Raw genomic sequence first — 19,405 nt, forward strand, 5'->3', positions numbered from 1 at the left:
TCAATTCCAGTGAGCCGTGTTCTTTGCTGTCGCAAAACTTGCTGCCGGGTCTAGAAACTGTGAAAAGGATCAAGAAAGAGGAAATTTCTGCCTGCCAGTTCGGTTTCCATACCACCCGCCAAACCTGCCTCCTGGTGAGCAGAGAGGATGTATTTTGTGGCAAAATGGCCGATGATGATGAACCTTCTCGATGTGTTTTTTTTTTTCGTTTGTTTGCCTTCTTCTACCGGTCGACGGTCTCTTTCACTCAAACCTGCAAACCCTGCATTGGGTGATTGCGTCCTCGAGCCACGGTGTGCCGTCAGTCGTGACGCCAAGCACGAGCGAGAGAGATAGAATAAAGAGAGGGAGAGAGAGAGAGAGAGAGAGAGAGAGAGAGAGAGAGAGAGAGAGAGAGAGAGAGAGAGAGAGGAGATCCTTGGGTTCTGTGTTCCGGATGGAATGGATTTTCTTCCATCCCTTCCGACGTCCGCTTTCAGTGCCGTATCACTGGTGTGTGTGTGTGTCCTCTGACGGATGTGATTACAGTGATTGACGTAATTGTCGAAAGCCGTACTGAGGGGTAGGAAAAACCCCTTGTGAGTTGGGGGGTTTTTTTTTTTAAAGGAACGATTTACACCCAGTGTCAATATTTATCCAATTTTCACTTTTCCCTTATGTGTGTGGCAACATTTTTCGGTACGGGCATGATCACGGTCGTTCATGATATCTTCGAACTCTTCTACAGAAAAGCAATACTCCCGGTGTGCTCGGAAGTTGAAGTCGGTTATGTTTCGATAGTCTCGAAGCTCGACCCACAGTCGTACTATGTTTTGTTTGCTATCTTCCTACCATCACAGTGCAGCAGGAGGGAAAGCAAGTTGTCCATGTTGACAACTCCCTGCCCGGCAGAATGTTTCCTCTTGCCATTCAATTAGCCAAACCAATTCCTTAGTCAGGCACCCGATGGCGTGTTTGAGCAGTTTAATTTACTCATCGCTTTCATCGCGTGCCATGGCGTCACAATTTCGATGTCGATGCCGATGTCCTCCCACCCAAGCACGCACACTCATGTCCGGATTGCAACTAACCGTGTCGAAAACTTAATCGACGTACGACATCGACGACCAGAAAAGGCAAACTCCACAATGTGAAGGAGCACACGAAGGAGCTGGCCAGCAGGAGGCGGCGTTGGGTGTTCAAACCTTTCCACGTCAATATCGCTCCATACGATAAGGTCTTTGTGTGGTTGGGGACGGAATTGTTGCACGTAACTAGCGAAAATCGGTTCGAAGATAGCGGGAGGGTGTGTAACTCCTGCCCCACGGAACTACTGCGCCCTATCCTGCCCAAGCCCGGGTCTTCTGGGATCGGAAGCCGGATGATGGTTAATGGTTTTATATGACTCCGCTATTTTCACCACTTTATCGACCATGGTTCGAACCGAATGAGCGATCCCGACGACCCCTTCGGGTGGCGCTGATGATGATGATGATGATGGAGAAGATAGATAGTGGAATAGTGATATGTGTGTGCGATGGTACGAGTCTCCTCTTACAGCAGTGTGTACGTACAACACAAGGGTCGACCGATAGCTTCCGTCCCGAAACGGAACGTTCTCGCAGATCGAAGATATTTGCCGTTTTGGATAGGCTATCGAACCGCGGGGTGGTGTGTATATTGTGTGGTGTGTGTGATCCGGAAGATGCAGGAGCTACGAAACCCCGTGGGATATTTGTGACGCCATCAAACCCTCTTCGGGATTTCTGAAAGCCGTCTGGATGTCTGCATTTGACCTGGCCGTATACAGCACCCTTTTGTCACGAAACCCCAACTGGCAATCGGTTGGGAACCCGCCACAAAGGTGGCGCACAAAAGAAGTTGGACCGGTGAGTCAGGCTTCGGATCGCTTTAGACGAGTACTAATTCCTCGACAAATCTCTGACCTCAATCGACGAGGAATTGGTGAGAATACAAAAGGAGCAGTCGGGAGTTTGCCAGCCAGTGTTCCAATGTGAACGATTACGATCCCTTTTGATAGTTTCAATCGATTGGTCCGATCTCCCCGGTCCCGTTTGGGACATGCATGCAATCTCTCGCACCCTCGGAATCGGGGCGGGTTGTGTTTCAATCTACACAGAAGATCCTTGTCCTCCGAGGTTCTTGATAGAACAGAACCACTCGACGCTTGCGTTGCCTCAATGATGGTCTCAATTTCCCGTGCGATTGAAGCTAAGGTTATCGTGGATCGCACGCTGTAATTATTGGGCAATGAACTGTGAGTGTACGTACTTGAGCTATTCCAGGACCTTCCCAATGTTGTGCTCAGAAGTAGTTGTGGACCAAATAAAAAAAAAAAAGATTCCTTTCCGCCCAGGGAAAGAACACACTCTGGTTCCGAATTACCGTCACTCTCCAGCGCGTTTGGTATCGGAAATTGTTTTGGAATGTTATATCCTTGCAGAGCAACACCGATGTCTGCCCACTACCGTCAGGGTGCTCCCCCACAACAAGAAAGCATCGATGGAATCGATGGCTGTGGAGCGCGTAACTGCATATTTCCGTGCTCCGTTTCCGGTGCGCCGTGATGGGACGGACTAGAGATGGGAAGTTTAATTCTCTCTGAGGATTTAAATCCGAGTTGAAGTGTTGAGAATGAAGATTTAACTCTTGAACTCATGAAGGTTTCAAGGGGAGAGCGGCTATGGCCTTCATGTCATGATTTAAATCAAGAAAAAAACCATTCTTATGCTGATATCAATAACGCAAATCGTGAATCAACTCTTGTGGGAGTTAACTCGCGATTTAAATCGGGAGTTAAAGGTCGCCGTGAAGAACTCTTGTGGGAGTTAATTCGCAATTTAAATAATGATTTTAATGTGAGTTTAAGTTGAAAGGCTGTGAAGAATTAAATCGCCACGAAGAGTTAAATCTGAATTGTTTTGAACGATTTAATTCTTCGTGAATGAGTTGAATCGCAAAGAGTTATAAATATTCTTCTTAGAGATTTGAATAAACTCACTCCTTCGAAAGATTTAAATCATTCATTCACTCTGAATCATTGTGCACATCACTAGTACGGACGCTTGAGTCATTGAATGTTATATTGTACGAGGATACACAGACACCTTGCAGTGTCGATCGATAAGCTACTACCTCCCCATACACTACCGTTTTGGGGGGAGAATTTGTTTGTGTGTGTGTGTGTGTCGCACATCATATTTCCACCCCGAGAGGGTTTAATGTTTCTACTCTCCCCGCCGGGCCCAAATGACGCCGTTCGCCGTACGCATTATGGTACCGTCATCGTTTGATTGTTGTGTTAATATTATTAAGTAGATGTAAGCAGTTTAATAAACATCGTCCTTTTTGGCGTTAAACGGTTGCCACCCCCCCCCCCCCCCTACCTTTCTACCGCTGGAGTATTGGCATTTGTTGTGTCCCCCTGTTTTCGTTTGGGCCCCTCATCATCGTACCGGGATCAACATCATTACCGTTGCGAGAGTGCGATTCGTCCGTGAAAACCGTACTTGAGCATAAAAGGGATACAAGGAAGCGTGACTGCTGTTGTAGGGGTTGTGTATGTGCGTCGTTACGAAACGCTTTTCCACAGGACGGACCGTATGGCCATATTGGAATATCATTCAACCGCCGTTCTGTCACTCTTGCTCGTGCGTTTTTTTTTGTGTGGACGTGGTGCACACGTTCGGTTTCCAAATCTCCCTGCCTGCTTATCCTTCGAGGGACCCGTTCGAGCGTGTCACATTCTGTGTCCGTCCGTGTAAGTTGCGTTACCAACAACCTCTCTCGCTCTCTCTGGGCAAGTGGTATGATGTATGTTGGAGCGTATGTTTGAACAAATAATTATACGCTGGCTCTCGTCGTTGGTCGTCTGTCAACGGTTTAGGGTACGCCCGGGTTGTTCGGACTGTGTGGAAGCTCTCGAACCTCCGCTAACTGGCAAAGAGGGTGAGCACCAACCCTCGGCGCAACGCGTTTCGTTCACGGTTGTTGTAAATGAATATGTTATGAAATATTGTTTATGATGGTAATTAATTTCATTTAGCGCAAAGATTATCGCCCAAGGGTGGCGTGCGTCTGAATGTGGTGTGTCCTGGTTTTGAAAGCCCGTAGGGTCCGCGCGCTCTCTCTCCCATTCCCGTTAGGGTGTAGCGTTTTATATTTCCCTGCTGCAGAGGAGGTCGAAACCCGAAGCTAGAGAGGGGTGAAGGAATTATGGTTTCGTTACGCAAAAGTTCTAGATGCCCCCCTGCCCATTGCAAGTAGGAGCGCCTTGTTTGTGGTTCCGCTAGGAGTGTTCAATTTATAAACATACATACCGCAAACCTTTGGAGAGAGAGAGCGCAATGTCAAGAACTGGTACTCGGTAGCTCGGAAGGGACAATCGACTATCAAGTACGTGCGGAATACATTCGTAAGCGAGAGTCGTCACTGGTCGTGTTCATGGGCATTTGGGGCACTGATTTCGGATGTGCACCGGTCCACCCCAAACCCGGAGCGGAAAGAGCATAAGTGTCCTTCTCGAGTATCGTCCGGATGAGCCGAGCTGTGTCAGAAACAGGATACGGAATTAAACGACATTCCCGGAGTTTTGGAAATTCTGTTTCTCCAGTCCAGCATTTCTACCTTTCCCATGGTGAACGGGGACCGGACACGGGATTGGCAATGGCTATTAATTGGCAATATGGTTGTCTGTCGACTTGTTTGGCAGTAAGTTTTCGCCTTTCTGCCTTATTGTCCGCTGGAGCACAGTGTGCAAAACACAAATATTGACCAAGCGGCAGTCAGCAGGAGAGCAGATGGGGTGTGCGTTGCGAAGGGGGGGTTCGAACGGAAAAGGGGGCCCGTTTGTGAGTTGGTTCTGGTGCGGAACGTACACGAAGGCGAGAAGGATTTAATAGTCCGAAGCGTTTGGTTTAATGAAGAAACATTTTACGATAGCTTCCGGTGTTTCTCCTTCCCTGACATCTTCTCCTTCACCCCAAATCTCAGGCCCTCTCCCACCCCCATGGATGGAGGAAAATAAATTGTTTTCCAACCACTCGCTTTCAATCTAACGCTCCCGGATTTATGTGTGGGGCAGGAGGTGACTAGAACGAAGCCGACGAAATGACGACAACGAGAAGATGCCAAACGGACGCGGCAGTATACGCAAAATTTTATTAGCCATTTCGATGGAAATGGTGAAGGCGCCTTCCCTTTTCACTCAGCACGACTAACAAAAAAAAAAAAAAACCCGGAGGCTCTCAAGGATGGTAAAGACTCCGTGGTACTTGGGCCGAGTTTTCCTTGCAGCAGAGGGGAGGACGGTCACACAAAGGCAGCCCGGGAAATGGTTGGCAAATTTTACGCCTTCTCCCCACTGTTCGGTTCTGTGCGCGCCTATGATACATTGTTATGGTGAAGATCGCTGGCGTACGTTCGAAGTTGTCGTGAATGGAGTACGAAGGGATTGGGTCTTGATTTTATTATCCTGCTTATCCGTGGTTCGCTTTGACGAAACCCATCCGACGAGATGATCCGGATCAATACTTTTATTAACTTTGGCCGGTTAAAGGCAAGCTAAATGGGCGTAGGGGATGCTTCATCCACCCAAAAAAAAAACCTGTTAATGGACATTGTTTGAAGGCAGTTTCGCTCGCTGGTGTATTTTATAGCACCCAAGTTCCTGAATGCGGCGAAAAGTGTTCAATGTGTTCTGCTGCAGGATTCTTCAGGGGGAATAAATAACTTCAACCCTTGGCAGTACCGGACGAGGTGACGAATCGTTGTCGGATATCTGCTAACCGGCCGGGAGTAAGTGAGCCGTAGAATTAATTTAACGTGTCGATTGAAAGCAAGCACCGTCTACAAGCGGGCCGTCGTTGTTGAGTTGAATACCCCCCCCAGGCAGCGCTCCCAAGCGACTGGAATGTGCATTGATGGATGAGGTAATTAATATTTTATTTGTCTAGCCTAGGCCCCGAGAGCGCGGCATTCAATTGAGCAGAAAAGAATGAGGAGGGTTGTGGAGTTATGCACGGCGTTGAGGTTACAGTGATTTTGTGTTGTGCGTTTAAGATTTTCCCTCCCAGTCGAAGGGAAATTGATAAGCCACCAGCAATTGTGGGGAGGTTCCTTCACTGTTTGTTGTGATTTATTAATGAAAATAAAAAAATATCCCCCTTCAGAGAAGTAGTGCAACAAAATGGTGAAGTAATCAATTGCCACTATCGTCTTATGACGGCAGCAGTGTCTAGCATAAACGACGACGACGACGGCTCTGTTATGTCGACCCATTGTGTGTGGCAAGGCGATAGATCGCGTGAGTTGCAGCCGAAGCTCAAATCATTTTACGACACCGAAAACCTATTCGCCGTCCACTTAGAAAGCCAACGACAACGAGAGGGACAAAAAAGAGACATTTGTGTCTCGCCGCGTGTAGCTTTCTACCGGGGGCCTGGGCCTTCGCCACACGTGCCACTACGGATAGGAAGCGCATCAATTTGCCTTGACATCGGACGCTTCGCTTTGCGCTCGGTCGCAAGTGGGAAAGGGAAATGCTCGCGTTGGCGCAGGCGACGACAACGTGTGACAACGAATTGGCGACATAATAGCCACCCGGAGAAGGTTGCCGTTGAAGTTTATCGAATGTGAGCTAATGATGTGAAGTGGTGTGTCTATTTGTATGGTGTTTTTCGTTTGCCGTTGTTGTTGCGCTTATTGCTCAGCTCTGGCACTGTAGCCCTCAGCCAGGCAGCGCGTTCGATACAATATTTATCTGCCCGTCGGTGGTGCGACACACTCCGCGCAGGGGGCGCTTTGTTGCAGTGGATCGATGGATTGTGTATCGATGGTCCACTAGATAATTGGATAGTAAATTGCACGCTTTACCTCCAGCTGTCATTGTGGACAGGACACTTCCAGTATGCAGTCAAGAAAGTATCAACACACTAACGAACACCTCACCGTAGCAATTTCGGTCTACCGTCTCAAGGCAGACAGATGGAAAAGACACCGGAGAGACGGAGAATTGTTTATTCATTGATCAACTGTTTTGCTAAAACCCTTTAACTGCTGCCTGCAGGCAGCTTTATTACAGGGATTTACAAGCAAAAGTGTATCAGTGTACAGCTGTAAGCATGTGCTGCTACCACTTCCAGAAGCACATTTTATGGCAAATGATAATGCGCATGTGTAGAATTAATTATCGTCCATCGAAATTGTGAATGTTTCAATACTTCTGTCAAGTTGTGAACATCCACGGCTAGGTGTCTGTGGGTTGTGAGTGTTACGCAACCGCTTGAAATGGCACTTTTGTGTGTCGCAAACTGTGCGGCCTCGGTGGTCTTGTGTTTCGACATTCGGGTTATCACACTGACGGCCGTGGATCGAATCTCGTCGCGAATCTAATAATCCCTCCCGGTAGTAAAGATTGAATTTTATCTGACCAAAATAGGTGGGTACTTTAGTAATTATAGTAGGGTATAGTGGTTAGAATAAGACATGTCTCAATTGATTACATTTAGCATATTCTATCAGCCACTACTTAAGAGAGAGAGAGCCGTCTTATAATTGGATTGACGCGCAACGCCCAGGACACGGAATAGCACCATTATATTGAAATTGCCCTTCTGCGTTCTGTGCTGCAATAACACACACATCCTTGTACAAAACCTTGTAAGAGCCAGAAGAGCACCTTAAGTAATAGGGTATTAAATGTTCACGAGCAAACTACTCACCTCGAACACACACCTCCTACACCCGGCCGCGTCTCAAAAACTACTAAAAACACACTGGCAAATGTGTATTTGCGCTCGTTGTTGTACTCTGCAGATGATTAGTTTATGATGGTTGTTCGAACGATTGAGGAAGCGTTTTGAGTGCAAAACTATCTAACCGTGTATGGTTTTCTTCGATTAATTGAAGTAGATTGGTGCTGTTAGATATTGGTACTCACTTGCCAAGGCGCTGCTTTTCCATTTGTTTGATGAGGTGTACCGGTGTTGTGTTGTGTTAAATTTTTCATCGACCATCATTTCACACTCAAACAGCGCACGGTACCGCTGGATGTATCGCGATGGTCTGACCGACCACGCACAGCTTGTGCGGGGGAAGGTTGGTGCGCACTGGTCCGTGATTCATTACGACTTACACACTCGGACTGTGTGTGTGCCACTACACCCTATCGGGCTGCTAAATCTCTTCCACCGCTTTCCTTTTTAGCTTGTCGACCCCCGGGACACGGGAGGATTACTTTTGCTACTAATTGGATCAATTAGGAAGCGGGCGAGAGTGCTCCGTTTCTCGGTGGTCCATGGGTGATGTCGGTGAATCGGTTCCGGTAGATGCAATTTCATTGCCTGTCTTGCGAACGAAGCACAGTACAGCGGATACATCGTGATTCCAGGTCTCTTCTCTCGCCTTTAAAACACACGCCCCCTAACCGGCGGCGGGTCGGTTTTTAGCGTAGATGAAGATTTGGTGCGCTTAAGATTGAACTTTTCTCCCTTTCCGTTGCTGTCTTGTGGGTGGTTGGAAATGGGGTCGGATGGAATTAATTTTTCATCGTGCTCCCATCCCCACTCTCGTTCCAAAAGGGAATCGGTGAGCTACGTTCCTTTTTTCTTTCCGGTTTGGTGTGTAATGTGTTTTTTTTGCTCCGTAATGTCTTCGATTTTCGTTCGGCTGTCCCCGGTGAATTCTCAATTTAATTTTCCTATTTTCATACCCGACCCGGGGCAGAGCGAACCAAACGGTGGTGTGGGTAGCTGGACGACAGTGACAACAACGGCCGATGAAGAGGGGCGAAGTTCGGCCCCTTTTTTACCCAATGCCAATCAATTGACGACACCCGTTATATCCCGTGCACACACACGCACACACGCACAGAAACTCTACTTGGGTCGCGCAGAGTTTGATTGATGAACTCGTTTCGAAATTGATCGGAACCAATTCATTGGACATTTTCCTTTCGGCAGCCCGGCTTTTGGGTTTACCTTCCCGACTTGAAGCTGTCGCTGATGCAACCCGGCCGGGTGTTGGCGAGATATGGCTGCGTTTTTTTTTTTTGCTTTCTGCCATCTCACGTCATTCTCCCTCTGACGTTTGGTTGGTAGTGGACGGTCTATGACGTCAAACGCCCCGGGTGACGCTTTAGTAACCTTTGTTTTTTTTTTTGGATTTTCTTATCACTGTTCGAAAATGTTTAATTATTTAGTTGTGTTTTTCTTATTATTTACCATGGTCCACTACTTGGCGTGACTTTATGCGCGGACAAGAAAACTTTGCACTGCGAATAAGGAGTGAAAGATAAGAACGAGTTGTCAAAGCAGCTGCCTTACCACCTAAAATATGTGGCAATGTTTGTGTACATCTCGTAATCAGAAAACATGACGTTATGCGCTACCGAAGTTGTGATTTCGGTTGCTCTACTTTTTACGTCCGTTGTTCATAGCAGGGATCGGCACACACCTTTCAACGAACACGGGGCCAGAGAGTAGAAGCTGAGGATCAGACACTCCAGAAACTCCAAATGTGGTTTTTTGAGTCATGAAATAGGTGATATCATAAAACTAGTGTTGTGCTTGGTAAATCTTTTGACAAGAGCCATTCATATGAATCTTTGTGAGGAATGATTCAAATCAGGAATCGACTCCTGATAAAAGGATTTACGAAATCTCGGAGCAGTGGAGGATCAAGTCCCTTGAGGTCCCAAATTTCATGAATCTTTTAGGATTCATGACGATTCAGATGTGTAAATTGTTAGTTCCGAGAATTTGTTTTGTTTCTGAGCTTTTTAAAAATTTCAATCGGGTCGGTTAAACTCTAAAGCTGCGGGGCCACGAGCGTTGAGACTGCGTCTCAAACCTCCTCAGTCACTCATTTACCTCAAAAAGTCACTCAAAACCAAAGTCTCCGTTGCCTCTTGAGGTTTCCCTCAATTTCAGTACAGTGGTGACCTTACTGGATTTGACGTTGACAACATACAGTGTGTGACGAGTAAAATGTTTTTCATGTATTTTTATTTCTTGTTTCTACTGTATTTTTGTTTCAATTTTATGGAAAATATGGTCAAAAAAATTGTGGTTTGTTGATTAAAAACCAAATCATCATTTTCTTAATTACAAGAGATTAATCGATAAATCATATTGCAATTGAAAAGTATAAATTCAATTATAAAACATGTCCACAACTTTTGTCACACATTGTTCCAAAAGGTACGTTGCGGACACATAAAAACATCATACCGTACGCCAAAACCTTGTGCTTGTACGATCATAATTACACATAAAAAACTTTCAGAATGCAGTTACATTCATAATAGTACGCAAAAAGTGTACTTGTATAAAAAAATAAACCATTATTCTTTCGCCATACCATCGGCAGATACAACAGGTTTTGTTTACATTTTAAGCTGCTAACTGGTCGGATCTGTCAAAAAAGTCTCAAAAATGTTTGAGACTTTTGTAGATGAGCCAGGTTTCCCTCAAAACTCAAGTCACTCAATGTTTAGAGTTTTGAGGGAATCCTCATTGCTCGTGGCCCCGTGGCCTAATGTTTATGTTTATGCTTGCCGACCCCTGATTTATAGTGTCCAGCTTAGTTACGTGTTAAAAGTTTCTTCCTGTCGCTTTTGTTTTGCCCCTTCCAGCTGTTAATTTGTTGCCGTCCTGATAGAAGGTTCTAATTAAGGAATTATGCTGATAACCTTTCGCGGTCTGAGCATTAGCGATTGCGAAACCGGGACGTGTGCACTCGCTTTGCTCTGTTTATAAATAGTGAGCTGGAACGGAAATAAAATTTATGAGGTTAGTTTAAAACACAAAACACCCGGTGGTGTCCCCAGATTGATCCCTCCCCAGTTTATGTGTGTGTTTTTTTTTTTTTTTGAGTAATCTTTCGAATCAAGTTTGAACGGGGTCAGCATTGTCAGCATGCCGACTATTATGCAGTACAAATTGATCCTGCATTTTGTTGCGGGTCATGTTGTGTGTCTATCGCGCGTGGGGGTGCGTTAGGTCAACCCGTGGGGGAGGGTTTCTATCCACGGCTCTTGGATGGTGTTCACCGGTCCAGTCATCTGCCCCTCGATTAATGAGTATTTGCGATAATTTGCTTGCATTGCGCCGTGTTGTGGTGAACCCGGGGGATGATATAATGGACTTTCTCTAGCAAGGGGCCAGCAACTGTCGGTGTTCCTGTCCATGGGATTATTTCAATGCATATCAACACCCCGCTTTGGATGTCATGTGTGTGTGTGTGTGTCCCTACATTACTCGGAGTAGCTTGACGCATGCCGTTGATGGTGGTGATAGGGCGATGATGATAATCGATAAACTTTGCTGTGTGCTACCCTGTGCGTTTTCGGCCCGACATTGTCCGAACCGCGCACGGACAAACCTCCAAACCGCAAGCGCTGTCTGTGGATCATTATTATTCCTATCCTGCAACACATTAACGGCGTGGCTAAAGGTGGAGGGTTACCTCATTTCCCACATGGGAAAATAGTCACCAGGGCAGGGAGCAGTGTGGATGACCTTACCACACAGGCATGTTCATCAACGCTACCACGCTGTAAATGATGTGTTCGGTCCGTGATGATGATGATGGTGATGGCGTACTCACCCATCCACAGTAGTGGTGCCCCTGTTGAGCCGTATAAGTGGGCACAGCACGGTGAGATGCACCGCAATAGCACAATGATGATGAACTCTCTTTCTTTCTCTCTCTCTCTGTACTCCGCCTCGTAGAGTACCTCATGACACGCGATAAGAATCGATTCGCTCAATAAATCACTTCATTCGCGTTGCGCATCGTGCCCTCGGTGGATCGTGTCCGGGTGTGTGCCTGGTGTATGTTTGGGGGAAATAAGAGCACCACACTCGGTACGTGACGACGGCTCCATCTAGCGGGAAAAAGTAGTCGCAAAATCGATGAACCCCACACTGCTGCGGGCGCGCTGGAGGAGTGCTGGAATTTATTTGTTTTGCGCTTGTGGCACTACGTCTGCGATAATTGGCCTGTTCTCCACTCTTATGAGACCCATAAAAACGAGTGTTCAATGCGGAAGAGGACATAATGTGATGCAATTTCTGTCTAACTTTGTTGCTTATCACGCGGGGCCGAGTAAGTTATCGTGTGTGTCACTGAGGTGATAATTTATTTCACCTTTCGCTGTGATGTTTTTCCATTAATCAATGTTTGTGGTGAAATGTTTACACGTTTATTACTATGATATCGATATTTCAGAATCAGAATATTAAGATTTATCACGAATGTTTCGAATTCTTCTATGCTCACGTTATGCTGCAAAATATTTTCCGCACCAGCGCACTCGCCTCACACTCGAGAACTTGGTGCTTTCAGAATAAAAATACTCCCATCACTATCTGTCACATGCCTTTCGCTAGCCTTATTGTTCCAGCATATAAGCAAACGGCCAGAGACCAAAAGAAAAAAAAATAAAACCTGTACATGGGAGTGAAGTTTCTTCGCCGCAAAATAACTCAACCGGGGCTAGCAAAACCTTCCGCTCCGTGCCCTGTGCCGATAGTACTTGTGAAAGCAAGGAGAAGAGGAGAAGGAAAAGCGCTCAAAACCGGTGAGTGTGCGGGTCGTGTCATTTTCCGCTCAAATAAAATCAACTTCCAGCTAAAAACCCAGCGCCGACAGTGAAAATCCGGCAAGCTTTCGCTGTCACAAAAAATAACAAAGTGTTAAACACGGGTTTAGCGTCGGGTTGATGCTGTTCTTTCCACCTTTTTCATTCTGCCTTTTATATTGCGTTTTATAGAGTCGTAATAGATAACGGGGAGTAGAGAAGGGAAGGGGGGAGCTCTCGGGTACGTACCCGCCGTCGTCGTCGTCGTTGTGGTGCATGAGAGCATAGTGAAAAAGGCAAACGCCCCGGTGTGGTGGGAGTTAAGTTTTGCTCCGGATTTCACCCACATAAACACACACACACACTCCGCTTCGAAAATCCGCTTGGCACATACAACATCAACACCGTCCTCCCTGTCTGCCGCCTCGTCGAGGGTGGCCACTCAGCCACCATTCCCGTACGGTTTCTTTTTATAATCTTATCAAAACAGTCATCACCCGGGAGTGATTCCGATGTTCAAGTACCGTTTTGTTTGTTGCTTCTCACGTGTTTCCGACTCCCGCTTGATTGTGCCTGCCGTGTGGTTTCTTTTCCCCCCGCTCAATTTTCCCTTGCCTGATGTGTGTTTTAGCAAAATGTTTTTTTTTATTTGGGTTTTATTTTATGGCCACGGGGAAAAAAAAAAGATATTTGCCCTTCTATTTGTACTCTGGTACCGGGTGTATCACCTTCCGGTTGATCAGTAACCGAGATTGACAGCCAGAGGAAGCAACTGAAACGCAATAAAACAAGAGGATTTAGACTACTTACTTGAATTTTCAATCTTTATACGGGCAAGCATATCGCCGAAGCCATTGAGACTTCCATCAGCGCATGGCTGTCATTCGTGTGCTGTGGCATGTTATCTCTTTCGTTTCTTTTCTGAACCATTGCTGAAATGTATCAGACGCTTTAGAGATAGATTTTAACCCCCTGTAGAAGGGGTGTTTTCCGGTTATTCCGCTTCCCTACCGCACATCCGGTGCAAAGTTCGTTCGACGAAGCGAAAACTCAACTGCAACAAGAGCGAGTGGGCAAAAAAAAAGGTGGAAAGAGATACTTATTGTACTGCATTCAATATACGCACATGGGATGCAGTTTGCAGTTGCTCGAACCAGCAGAAGTGGTATCGTTTCCGGTTTCTAGCAAAGAATAAAGATGTGAACACACACACAAATAAAAAAAAAAATCAAATTCCAGTCTCACAAAATACGGGGGGGGAAAGAAAAACAAATCCTTCCGCGCTATAGAAACATATCCTTTTTGGGGTGGCACATGTTATGTGTTCCAGCGAGTGGGAACTGCAGAATTTTCGGTTGTTTGATAGAGAATTTTTGCCTATATTCATTCCCAATCGAGTGTGTGTGTGTTTGTTATCTTTTTTTTTGCCTCGTCCAACTGCCGTGAGCAAAGAATTCGCTGCCGTCACTGAATGCGTTAACTTTTTTTTTGTCCCAATCTTACGCACGTATGACGACGGTACTGCACATCTGCATTTTCCGGACTAACGTTCGTGCGCCAGAACCGCACATTGGGTCCGAGATCAATGAATTTTATGTCAGCGATTGAGGCAATGGAGGGAAAAGTGGTAGCATTGTTCCGGCATTTTGGACAACCGGAAAAGGACTTTGTGGTGCGTGTGTCCGTTCCGAGTGAAATCGCACGGAAGTGAAAATCGCTGATGTTGGTGCGTTTGGAAGACAGATTTTAGATCCTCGGTTGGGTGTTAAACGAGGTAAAATTGTGTTTCAATTTTGTTCTGAACGCTAGCCAGTGTATATCACTTTTTCCCCCCGGGGGGGAAATGGAGCGAAATCTCATGTAGACAGTGTGTAACATAACAATAAGAGTGACTCAATTTTTGCATGATAAAAGCAGGACCTTTCACAGCGGTTCAAAGTAGGGTTGAATGAATCATGAATCCGATTTTTAAACTGATTAAATGAATGAATGAAGCTCTACTCCAGAGATTTATAAAACCCTAACCTTCGTGAATCGCGCCGGAAATATGAACATAGCATTAACATAAGCATTATTATCCTTGCCGTTCCTGCTATAAGGAACTATAAACATTTCAATAGCAAAAAATCGATAAATATGATTGCATCAAATATTTTAAAACATATTGTGAATAAACTCAATTACCCAATAAATTAAAAAAAAAACACAATTCCAAAATAACATTTTTCCAAAAGATTCTTCAACAATTTTTGAGTCATAACAATTAGAAGTCAAAAGAATAAAATTCCCAAAATTATGGCCCCGTAGATTTTTTTTAGTTTTTAAAGATTCATGAATTTTATGAGAGTCGACTCATGATTTGAATGATTCCTCACTATTTCACATTTCGTATGAATGACTCTCCTTAAAAGATTCATTAAGTACTAACACTAGCTCAAAAAGAAGTTCTAGTAGTCATACAATTATTCAAAATCTAGTATCATTTTCAGAATTATGAGAATTTTGAAATATTGACAGTTATGTAAACCATATGTTTTTGGTATTCACAAGACTTTTGATTGGCTCTAAACGTCATTACGAGTTCGAAAGTTTTTTGGGTTTGATCTGCAATTTTGGGACTAACCTCAGCTTTTCTCCATCCGTAACTGAATTATTCCGTCGAGTTTGGCTTATACAAAAAATTATTGAAAATGCCAAAAAAAATGGCCAAAAAATTAAATTATACAAAAAAAAAATTATAAATTGCTGGTGATTTGTACAATGTATGGAATTTTCAGATTTATTAGCTCTGAAAGTTATTTTACGCACTGTAAAACAACTAGTTTCAAATTAATTTGTCCAGCTTCACGTGAAAAGCCCCTTTATCACTAACGTTTATAACTAATTAATTTCAACGGGATGTATTGTCCAGAGCAAACAAGAGCACTTAGTAACATTTAATTGATTTATACCATTTTTTTTTTTTCTGGCACTACTCACAACTTCCCAGCAATAGCAATTAACTGACCTGATCGATCATTCTTTCATATTTCGCTTCGTTACCGGCGCGGTCCCCACCAGCACGCTATCACCGTGACCATATTGTTGTGCATTAGCTGCCATTCGGCTGCACTGTTTCACTGTGCCCGCGGTATGCGAAATTGATTGACACCAATTTAATTTGGGCTGCGTTCCAGAAAAACTGCCGCTCCCACCATCCCCGCTTCGCCGCCTCGCACACACACACACACACACACACACCCGTATCCGTCCGGTGCATTTCGATGCAGCGCTTGCTGCACCACCAAATCACGGTACACCGAAACACAGGGTGCCAAATATACCGCGAATAAACTTTACCCTCGCGGTCATTTTGGGTGGAAGAGCGTTATAGCTGCAGTTCGCTTTATTATGAAATAGTTCGCACGATGCAACGGTGTGTGGGTGGCTACGGTGGTGGTGGGCTAGGTATGTGCGGAACGTGCAAAATCGGCCACCGGAACGAATTAGCCACGTGAATGGAGTGTTGTTTCACATTGGCCTGGTACATTTGGGAAGTTTGCCAAACGTCGGATTTTCGCAATTTTCCCAATCGACACACACACATATATATGAGCATAAAATCGGAAAGCTGAACACAGCATGTGCAATTCGTTTATGCAAACAGGGAGCCTGCAGGACTTTTGCAAAATATGCTGTTCAACATCATATCGGACGTGAGAGAATGAAAGTGATGTTTTAGTGATGATCACCACCACCATCCCCACCCAGTGGCCACCCAGTGTGCAGTACAATGCATCGCATATTCACCTTTGCTCCAATGTACCAATATGATGGCGACGTATTGGTTTTGCTGGTGTTTTTTTTTTTTGTTCCGTGAAAATATTTCCATTTTTAACATCCATTTTTTTTTGTTTGTTACGGTCAATTGAACGCGATCTAGGTTATGTTTCCCGCCGGTCGGTGGGGGGTTTTTTTTTATCTCCCTCCTGTAGGCTGTGAACCAGCTGTGCCATGTGTGCACACCAAGCAAGGGTCGCCGGATGTTTGCATATGCTGCGGTGTGCAGATTTGCAGACAGTTTTCCCGACCTAAACCGGGCGTGAAAAATCATTTCTCAATTCTGGCGGGAGGGGAGATGGGACGTGACTCGTTTTTTTTTTTTGGCATGTATGTAAAAAAGGGACAGCAATGCCAGAGGTCACATAATACAGGAGGGGGGAGGGGGAGGTAGCTGTAGCCTCAAAGCTCCCCACTTGACAGTCCTTTAGATTCGATGTTTCCCGACGATGTGCTGTGGTTGAATGCGATTCGAGTGGAAAATCAATGCGAAATTTACCTTCCGGGGCCCGGGGTCCCAGCCAGGGGGGGGAGTAAGGGAGATTTATTCGTATGCTAGCATATGAAATGAGCGGATAAATCATAAATGGAGGGATTTGTTTTGTAAGTTTATTTGCGTAACTGTAATTTAATTTAACCGCTCCAAACGCGTACGGTCGCTACGGAGTTGAATGAATTCCATCAGTTTGGTCACTGTGTTAAGTTTTGCGCATAGAATTGAATTATATTGGCAGCTGATACTAGCAACAGTAATTTAATTTACTTTTATCTTTCCCTTGTTGACGTTTAATAACAATTTGCGTTCTGGTTTTTTTTTTCTCGTTCCCCTTCACATTTGCAGAACAATGGAAACGTAGATGGTGCCCAGATAGAGACGGTGGTGCAATTCAACCCCCCCACCCTTCGCGGAGAGAAGGCAATTAAAAGGTAGGTTTTTGAAAATTGGAATCACTTTCGTGCCATTATCGCACTTTGTTAAACCGCGCATAAGAGATACACATTTTTGCGGGGCGTTCGCGCACGTACACACACACACACAATCACGCAGTCATTGTTGCGCACATCATCACCATCATACGCCGGTGTGTGGAATGTTAGCCTGGTGGTGTAGTTAACGCTTCGCCGGTGTGTGCGATAATCGGATTTCGGGGTTGCTCTCTCGGTGCCGGCGCGTTGCAACATGTTACAACACGTCTAATTCTCCACTCCCCATCCCCACGGTACAAGCCACGGTTGGCCCATCGAAATGATTAATTGTTATTCGCTGTTGTTCCGCCAATGTCCGACGAGTGGAAGTGTTTTGGCGGGTGGAAAAAACAAGGGTGGAAATTTGTGGAAAAAATGGTAGGAAAAATGAAGCATAATAATAAAAAGCGAAAAGAATCCGACCCAACATGTGAATTCCTGCTTTATAAACGCTGCGTGGCGGAGAAGGGGGGAGTGGGTCGGTTGGGGGCGGAAAAAACAATTTTCCAATTATTATTAACAGCTCATTTTTCAGCAAGATACGGTGCGCGTTTTCCGTACCATGTTTAACAGATTAGTTGTGGGTGGTGGGGCATGGGCGAGCGGTTTGGGTGAAAAAAAAAACAATTAAACGCGAGATAATTAGGGGATGTTTTTTTTTCCTCTCCTCCTTCCCTTGGTTTGAGCAGATTTTCCATCAGGTGTTGATTAGATGTAACTTGTGTTGTTGAAATTAATATCCGATTTGATTGCATTACGGTGGCTTTGGTTTATTGGAGTTTGTTGTGTTTTAAGTAAAACAACAGCCATTTTAGCGGTTCCGAATGTAGCTTTAGATATCTTCCGGATCATCAAATACCATAAATACTTACCTAGTTAAATAATTCTTGAATGACGCCTTTTTTTATAGATTTTCACGGCACCAAGTGCTTCAGATTCAAGACTCCAACACTGATTCAGATTCATGATTCAGATTCTTTGAAATAAATGAATTAATCTGAATCTCTATTTTAAAGATGCCGTAAAGAATCTCCCAATAATCAAACGAGTATCATCTCCCACTGCTGTGAGAAGTCATGAATCTTTTAAGAGTCAATTTCTGATTCGTTTGACTCTTCACCAAAGCAGTCATCTCAAAAGATTCATTAGGTACAGCACGGGATTAGACCACATTGATTAAGATATCGTCGTGAATTTATTGTGCTCGGAAGAAAGATATTTATAGCACATGTTTTATGGCACAAAACGCTGATAAGATTTCCAAACATAGGCATTTTGTTTGACCCTTGTACTACAGCGGCGATAGCGAGAGTCGACATGCTTTCGAAAATCAATATAATACCCAGTGGTTGATGGTACAACGTCTTACACACACCCACACAAAGCCCACACTCCCCCATTTTGTGTGCGCCCTTGCCACCGGAGGGAGGGAGGCCACGAACGTCCCGACCAGTGCCAAAAGCCTAGCAGTCCGTAAAATATTCGCACGACACTAATTGGTCGCAAACGCAGTCAACTGTTCTCAACGGGGGCCGCGGCAACGCGAGAGAAGAGCGCCACCGCCACGCAGCGAGCGCCCCCCCCCCCACCGGGGGTCCACCGTATAACGATCGCCGTGTGCGGCTTTAATGAGTAGCGGGCGATAATGGCACTTGGGGCACATGATTTACCGCCATCCGATCGCGTGACAGATTGCTGTACCGGTGGGATATACGGGCGGAGATGCAGAAAGCAAAAGGGCAAACGTGCTGGAGGACGTGTGTATGGCCATTTTGCCCCACTGGGCAGTAAGCCTCGCGAGAGACCAAGACAACACGCTCCCCGTTAGCACACTCTCGAGAGACAGATAGAACCGCGGTTAAAGAAAAGAATCACCCGCGGTGACATTAATTCCGCGACAGTCTCGTAAATATATATCTTAAGTAACAATAACAACCCCCCCGACTTGGCCGACTGTCTTTTTGCGGCGGTTCACCGGTGAATGCGAATCTCTTGTTTTGCTGTCCGATCCGGATCATCCCTCCGTTGCCTCGGCAG

The sequence above is a fragment of the Anopheles marshallii genome, chromosome 3, assembly GCF_943734725.1.
Source record: "Anopheles marshallii chromosome 3, idAnoMarsDA_429_01, whole genome shotgun sequence".
NCBI classification, from domain to species: Eukaryota; Metazoa; Arthropoda; class Insecta; order Diptera; family Culicidae; genus Anopheles; species Anopheles marshallii.